Source organism: Triticum aestivum, chromosome 6A (assembly GCF_018294505.1).
Source record: "Triticum aestivum cultivar Chinese Spring chromosome 6A, IWGSC CS RefSeq v2.1, whole genome shotgun sequence".
Lineage (NCBI taxonomy): Eukaryota > Viridiplantae > Streptophyta > Magnoliopsida > Poales > Poaceae > Triticum > Triticum aestivum.
In genome coordinates, this window is record NC_057809.1 from 607,132,596 (window position 1) to 607,141,682 (window position 9,087).

At 39.7% G+C, this 9,087-nt stretch overlaps 1 long non-coding RNA gene across 1 annotated transcript; it reads left to right on the forward strand.

Annotated features, from left to right (window-relative positions):
• Positions 1-3,742: 3,742 nt before the first annotated feature.
• Positions 3,743-6,594, forward strand: LOC123131332 (uncharacterized). Its single transcript, XR_006464144.1, has 2 exons — positions 3,743-4,362; positions 5,328-6,594. It is a non-coding gene; the product is annotated as an uncharacterized lncRNA (long non-coding RNA).
• Positions 6,595-9,087: the final 2,493 nt, after the last annotated feature.

Genomic DNA, 9,087 nt, shown 5'->3' on the forward strand with positions numbered 1-9,087 from the left:
CATGGATTCCTGATAACCCACAAGTATAGGGGATCGCAACAGTTTTTGATAAGTAAGAGTGTCGAACCCAACGAGGATCTAAAGGCAGAACAAATATTCCCTCAAGTTCTATCGACCACCGATACAACTCTACGCACGCTTGATGTTCGCTTTACCTAGAACAAGTATGAAACTAGAAGTACTTTGTAGGTGTTGTTGGATAGGTTTGCAAGGTAATAAAGAGCAAGTAAATAGAAAGTAGGGGCTGTTTAGATAAAGACACAACTAAGTTAGTTTTAGTAAAGAGCTTTTTGTTACGAGAAAGTTATTTGTCCCCAGGCAATCGATAACTAGACCGATAATCATTATTGCAATTTTACATGAGGGAGAGGCATAAGCTAACATACTTTCTCTACTTGGATCATATGCACTTATGATTGGAACTCTAGAAAGCATCCGCAACTATTAAAGATCATTAAGGTAAAACCCAACCATAGCATTAAAGCATCAAGTCCTCTTTATCCCATATGCAGCAACCCCCTTACTCGGGTTTGTGTTTCAGTCACTCACGCAACCCACTATAAGCGAACCATGAACGTATTGCAACACCCTACAGCGGGGATCCCTCACGCTTGCGCGACACGGAGAGCACCATAGGACAGCACCAATAATAAAACATGCAACTCAAACCAATCTTGATCATCAAATAGCCCATAGGACAAAACAGATCTACTCAAACATCATAGGATAGCCATACATCATTGGGAAACAATATATAGCGTTGAGCACCATGTTTAAGTAGAGATTATAGCGGGTAAGAGAGAGGTTACATTGCTGCATAGAGGGTGGAAGAGTTGGTGATGATGGCGGTGAAGTTGTTGGTGAAGATTGCGGTGATGATGATGGCCATGGCAGCGTTCCGGCGCCACCGGAAGAGAAGGGGAGAGGGGGGGGCCCTTCGTCTTCTTCCTTGACCTCCTCCCTAGATGGGAGAAGGGTTTACCCTCTGGTCCATGGCCTCCATGGCGTGGGAGGGGCGAGAGCCCCTCCGTGATTGGATATGTCTCTCTGTCTCTCTCTGTTTCTGCGTTCTCAGATTCTACCCTTTCACCGTTTCTTATTTTCCCGGAGATCCGTAACTCCGATTGGGCTGAAATTTTAACACGATCTCTATCCAGATATTAGCTTTCTTGCGGCGAAAGAAAGGCATCAACCGCCTTACGGGGTAGCCACGAGGGCCCAGGGCGCGCCCCTGCCTCGTGGCCCCCTCGGGCATCGTCTCACGTGGATTTTTCTTCCCAAAAATCATATATATTCCAAAAAAATCTCCGTCAGTTTTTATCCCGTTTGGACTCCGTTTGATATGGATATTCTGCAAAACAAAAAACATGCAACAAACAGGAACAGACACTGGGCACTGGATCAATATGTTAGTCCCAAAAATAGTATAAAAAGTTGCCAAAAGTATATGAAAGTTGTAAAATATTGGCATGGAACAATCAAAAATTATAGATACGACGGAGACATATCAGCATCCCCAAGCTTAATTCCTGCTCGTCCTCGAGTAGGTAAATGATAAAAAAAAGATATTCTTTGATGTGGAAGGCTACCTAGCATAATCTTGATCACATATCTAATAATGGCATGAATATTAAGACACGAGTGATTCGAAGCAATAGTCTATCGTTTGACATAAAAACAATAATACTTCAAGCCCACTAATAAAGCAATCATGTCTTTTCAAAATAACAAGGCCAAAGAAAGTTATCCCTACAAAATCATATAGTCTGGCTATGCTCCATCTTCACCACACAAAATATTCACATCATGCACAACCCCGATGACAAGCCGAGCAATTGGTTCATACTTTTTAACGCGCTTCAGTATTTTCAACCCTAACGCAATACATGAGCGTGAGCCATGGATATAGCACTATAGGTGGAATAGAATGGTGGTTGTGGAGAAGACAAAAAGGAGAAGATAGTCTCACATCAACTAGGCGTATCAACGGGCTATGGAGATGCCCATCATTAGATATCAATGTGAGTGAGTAGGGATTGCCATGCAACGGATGCACTAAGAGCTATAAGTGTATGAAAGCTCAGACTAAAAACTAAGTGGGTGTGCATCCAACTTTCTTGCTCATGAAGACCTCGGGCGTTTGAGGAATCCCGTCATCGGAATATACAAGCCAAGTTCTATAATGAAAATTCCCACTAGTATATGAAAGTGATAACTCAAGGGACTCTCTATATGAAGAACATGGTGCTACATTGAAGCACAAGTGTGGTAAAAGGATAGTAACATTGCCCCTTCTCTCTTTTTCTCTCATTTTAAAAAAAATAATTTTTTTATTTTCTTTTGGCCTTCTCTTTTTTTTGTCCTTTCTCTTTTTTTATTTCTTTTATTTTTTTCGTCCGGAGTCTCAACCCGGCTTGTGGGGGAATCATAGTCTCCATCATCCTTTCCTCACTGGGGCAATGCTCTAATAATGATGATCATCACACTTTTATTTACTTATAACTCGATACTAGAACAAACACTACAAGAAATGTGGACATTTATGACAAAAATATAACGACCGTGCTCAATTGGTCATGGATCAATGACAAAAAATTACAAGATGGTCATGGGGTGTCCAAGGGGTTCTAAACTCCTCACAATTGTGACCATCTATGTTAGAAAGGTCATAGTCTCATCACTCCAATTGGTCATGAAAGGTATGGCACTATCCATGGCCTTGTTTTGGGCCCAACATGACAAAATTAATATGGTCACAGGCTTGAATAATGATGACTGGGCAGACACATCAGCAATTTGCCCTTGTGTCATTGTATATGTGTAGTAATTTTGTTTACATGTCATGTATACATGTGAAATCAACCTGCGGGTGCATGACAAATGGGGTATATCTACATCTGGAATGAGTGACCCGAATATTTAGTAGGTCCCATATTTGATGTGTGGGACCAACAAACCTATGAGACCCACTAACCCACCGGACATGTGGGATTAGCTAGCATTCAGGGCCCACATGTAAGACGAGGGGCCGAATGACCAATGGACCCACCTTACACATGGGACCATCTGACCTATAAGTACAATTGAATACTGATAAAATAAAAGGAGCTCCAACGGCTGGGCTAGGTCCATTACAAAGAATAATAGTTGAGAAGGTTGCCTGCTTACGATCAAGGCTAGATTTCTGTCCAAAAATCTAAGGGCTTCCCTTTTATATTTGTATTTTCAATTTAAACAACTTAAAATTGTTTGAGGATTATCTAAATTATTTCATATCTAAATAAAAAGGTGTTTTTTTGTAGTCACGTCATATTATTGATATTGGTCATTTAGTGAACGTGCATTATCCTTATAAAATTCGACAATTTTTTTATAACTTTGACTTAGAACAAAAGCTAAAAACACACTTATTCGCGGACGAAGGGTGTATCAGTCAGCATGTTATACCATTGAAAATCTCATTTTGTTAATTCAAGTATAATTTTTTATCACATATAACCCATATTTGGTTGGTCTATTTTATAGTTAAAATTAAATTTTAAGATGCATGCATTCATTGGAATGGAGGGAATATCTCCGGCAATTTTTGAGCTCGCGCCATATGTGTCAGCCTATTTTCCCGCAAAACGCATTACCCGCGCGAGACCTTCCCGGCCCAAAGGCCCGAAATCAGACCAACCCAGGTCGTATAAAAAGTTATGAAACCCTAACTCCTCCCGAATCCCCTCCAGCGCCGCTCCCACCTTCTACTCTCTCCACGATCCCCTCCCCTCCCACCTCGCCGAGCCTCGATCTGGCCGGATCTTGCCAATCCACACACGGACCTGGCCTAACCATCCCGCAGCTGGAACCACCAACCCATCTTGAGATCTCAATGGCGGCGGGTACCAAGAACCGATGCTGCACCAACCGTGTGCGTCACAAGGAGGGCGAGTGTGGTTGCTGCCGGAGCAGTGAACGCTGCGCTTGGCGCTGGAGCAGCGGGGGCTGGGTGGGCCGCGACACTTGATTGGGTCGTTTCCAACTGCCCCGGCGTCGGCAGCGATGAGACGGTGCGCCAGCAGACATGATCGTTCACGCGCAAGGACCCCATGAATCCCGTGTACGCGGCCAAGGTGACCACGTCGCTCGCAGCTCCATCTGGGCTATCCTCACTGTCATCGTCGCTTTCGGCTGGTCTCTTTATTTTCTTTCTGAACACTATCAATTGATGAAGTTGTTTTCTCAAATTGATGTCTGAATGTGCCAAATCTGCTGCTCTGTAGGTGCCAGTGTCGATGACATAATTTATCAATGGTGGGTTCAGTAGTAACTCAAATCTGTTTCTCTGAATGTGCCAGCGTGTGATGGAATTTATCATTGGTGAGTTTGGTAGTAACTCTAATCTGTTGCTATGTTGTTTTCAGTCTGGTGAGATAGTTGTTCATGCCACTTGCTTAACTATGTTACCTGTTTCCAGCTAGTGTAAAAAAACAAACAAATTCTAGACATGCATAAGTAGTGCAAGTATGAATTTGATAGTGCATCTTACCTGAGATCGACAAAGTCTTGTTGTGCTTAATTACACATAAACATGCATGGTAAAAACAAAATCCTTATTGATTACAGAGAAAGAAAGTTGATACTCCCATTACTGAGAACAAGCTTTGGTTAGTTGAGAGTGTTCTATGCGAACTTTAGTCAGTTTTCCGGCATTTTACTGTTCATAAATCATGCGTTCCGAATGCTCTAAGTACTTTTATTTGTGAAGTGACTATGTACTAATGTACTTCTCCGTCGCCTAATTTGTGAAGTGACCATTAACCTTAAGGTGTTTTATTTGCCCAGTTATATAGGTGATAACAGCCCATTGTTTATTTTTTAAGTTTCTTTTCATCACAATTTACACCGTAAGTACCAAGGTATTGAAGCATAGTCACCATTTTTTTGCTTGTATATGTGTGCATTAGACATTATGTAATTAACTCATCAAAATATAAAATTGGGTATGTCCATGCCATATATGCTCTCTGCTATTGAGACATTATGATATGCCATTTTTGGTGTCATGTTAGCCTGGAAAACCTTATGGTCTGAACCCTTGTACTTGATGGTTTACATGTGTGTATCTATGGATGCACCCAATAGGTAGTATATAATGTTTAATATTTTTCTCAAATATGGAAAGTGAAGGGATGGAAAATTTCTTTTGAGTAATTTGATACTATAACAGATACTAATATATTTAAGCACATATATGGTCCTTTTGTCTTTGTTGTGGACATACATGTTACTTCACTCACAGAATGTTAATTGGCTCACTGAAAATTTGCATACTTATCAAACAGCTGCTGAGCTCTCTTTACTTTGGGCACTATTTACCAGCATCTCAATCCCGACCTAGCAGGTCTTCTTACTGGCATCAACAGGTACCACTCTCTCCCCTTCTCCTCTAGAAAAATGCATGAATAGAGAATTCACAGCAAACTGGACAAGATCAGTATACTAGCATCGTTACACTATTAATTACGAAATACTGCAAGGTGGATATGGTTCTTATAGTATCATCAACTATTCATTATATTATTGTCCTATGCAGCTGCATTTGATAATAATTGCCTTGTGTTTAGGAACGGAAGGAGTACTTTGTTACATTGGATCTCTTGGTGGTTAATTTCCCCCATTCTGGAGGATTCATGCTTATTCACTACCCTTTTGTATGCATGGTTGATTGCATGCATTATCTTTTGCTTCCCGCCTGCAATGGTTGTTCAATAGATTTTCTATGTTCCATTCAACATGCACATTAACTTGTTGACATGTTTGGGCCAAACAATATGGAACATGGAGGGTGTCTTGTCCTGAGACCCGAGCCATTCACATGTATTGTAACGCTTTCCCTTACCTTTGGTGCATCATGCCAATGTATTTCTTTTTATTAATTCCCCAACTGCTAATGAGTTACCTAAAGTTGAATCTATATTGAATACTCATTTACTTTAATAACTTGGTCAATACTTGATGTGCGCCTAGACAAGTGTTGCTACACATTGGAATCTTAAATTTTATTTCAGGGTGGCATTTGTATTCTTTATCTGGAAATAATACTTGCTTGTTAACCTCTGTTGTATTGTCATGATAGTCGTTGTTAAGCTACAATGAGAACATTTTGTCCAACATTTGTCCTATAGTGGGTGATTGTCTTGTGAAAAATACCTCTGTACTGTACTGTCATGACACTTTGGTTGGCTTATCATAATTGTAGTTGTTTCCTTATGACAGTATATGCGTCTTACAACAAAGATGTTTCAATTCAATTGCTATGTGGTCTGCATGTTCTTCTCATGTGTGATCTTTCTTGATCCCAGGATATTCTGCAATCCAGAAGAACTGGCTACTCAGAAGTGGATGACAGTGAACAGGAGAAGCTATGGTTTCCTGATTCGTTTTTATGTGTACGTGTTGTCATGAAGCATAGTGGTTCTGGCTTTGTGTAAAATCATTATAAGTATAGTACCTCTTTAGAGGAGTTTAACGATGAACTGTGTATGTGATTCATGTACCTGAAGTATCCACTATGATGCCTATTGCTTAAAACAATATAACTATTTACTGATAATATTAGTTTCTGGCTGGAATTATCTATGTTACCTTTTTTGAGGTAAATCTATGACGCCTAGTGTAACAAAAATGTGCAAAATAACGACTTGGCCAAGTTAACAAAATTAATGGGGTAAAATTGATAGGATCGGTCTCTGGATGTGGCCCAAAAATGGAACAGGCTAAAATGAATGGGCTGTATTGTTGGGCTTTGTGCATTTAGATACCTTATTGGACTGGGCTGGTGAAAATTGTGACCTTATTTTTCAGTCATCGGTAATGCCATCAAGGCTGCCACATCATCACCTTAGCCACGTGGCTGAAGCCATGTCAGATCCTACATGGTTCAAGTAGACCTCTAGTGACAAAAACTATTAGTCAAAGATTTATCGACCAAATGTTTTTGGTCATAGAATCTTTGACCAAAGCATTCAAAAGGTCATGTTTGTTCGTTCTTGACGGCCAACTATTGACCATCCAAATATGGTCATAAAAAGGTCATAAATGGATAACAACGACGATTCCTTGACCAAATTTGAGGGTCACAATTCAGTGTTTTTCTTGTAGTGAAAGATATGACTCTATATGAATGCCTCCAGCGGTGTACCAGAATGTGCAATGATCTAGCCTAGCAATGACATCAAAAAACGGACAAGCCATGAAAACATCATGCTAGCTATCTTACGATCATGCAAAGCAATATGACAATGAATGCTCAAGTCATGTATATGATGATGATGGAAGTTGCATGGCAATATATCTTGGAATGACTATGGAAATGCCATGATAGGTAGGTATGGTGGCTGTTTTGAGGAAGGTATATGGTGGGTTTAAGGTACCGGCGAAAGTTGCACGATACTAGAGAGGCTAGCAATGATGGAAGGGTGAGACTGTGTATAATCCATGGACTGAACATTAGTTATAAGGAACTCACATACTTATTGCAAAAATTTATTAGCCCTCGAAGCAAAGTACTACTACACATGCCCCTAGGGGATAAATTGGTAGGAAAAGACCATCGCTCGTCCCCCCGACCGCCACTCATAAGGAAGACACTCAATAAATACCTCATGCTCCGACTTCGTTACATAACGGTTCACCATACGTGCATGCTACGGAATCACAAACCTCAACACAAGTATTTCTACTAATCCACAACTACCCACTAGCATGACTCTAATATCACCATCTTTATATCGCAAAACTATTGCAAGGAATCAAACATATCATATTCAGCGATCTACAAGTTTTATGTAGGATTTTATGACTAACCATGTGAATGACAAATTCCTGTCATCTCTCTAAATAGATATAAGTGAAGCAAGAGAGTTTTATTCTTTCTACAAAAGATATGCCCACGCTCTAACAAATATAAGTTAAGCAAAAGAGCATTCTACAAATGGAGGTTGTTTATGTAAAGAGAAACAGGCAATCCAAACTTCAAATGATATAAGTGAAGCACATGAAGCATTCTATAAAGCCATACTCAAAAGATATAAGTGAAGTGCAAAGAGCATTCTATAAATAAACCAAGGACTACCTCATACCAGCATGGTGCATAAAATAAAAATGAAAAGTAATTGCAAAAGACGCTCCAAGATTGCACATATCGCATGAACGAAACGAATCCGAAAACATACCAATACTTGTTGAAGAAAGAGGGGATGCCTTCCGGGGCATCCCCAAGCTTAGACGCTTGAGTCTCCTTGAATGTTTACTTGGGGTGCCTCAGGCATCCCCAAGCTCGATCTATTGCCTCTCTTCCTTCTTCTCACATCGAGACCTTCTCGATCATCGAACACTTCATCCACACAAAACTTCAACAGAAAACTCGGTAAGATCCATTAGTATAATAAAGCAAATCACTACTCTAAGTACTGTTGAAAACCAATTCATATTTTGTTTTTGCATTGTGTATACTGTAATATAACTTTTTCATGGCTTAATCCACTAATATAAATTGATAGTTTCATCAAAACAAGCAAACTATGCATCAAAAACAGAATCTGTCAAAAACAGAACAGTCTGTAACAATCTGAACATTCACCATACTTATGGTACTTTAAAAGTTCTACCAAAATTAGGAAAAATAAAAAATTTGTATATGAAGACAATGAAAAAGAATCACAACCGTTTGACGTTCCAACTAAAAATGTAAAATCGCGCACTACAGCCAAAGTTTCTGTCCTGCACTGTACAAACCATCAAGCAAATGTAAACATCCTAAAGGCAAACCTTGGCACATTATTTTTATAATACAATGGAATTGTACAAGGGGATAATTATTTTTGTTGAAAAGTTCCTGTAATCAAGATTCACAAAGTTTCAGTGAGCATGAACAAAGTTCAAGGAGCTCTCCCACTTCAACAATGTCTGTCTCTCTCACTTTCACTTTCCTTTCTGAAAAAGTTTTAGGTTCCCCTATTTATTTTTGTTGTTTTTAAACTATATAAAAGCACTCAACAGAAATAAATGACTCTCTAAAACTTCTGGGTTGTCTCCCTGGCA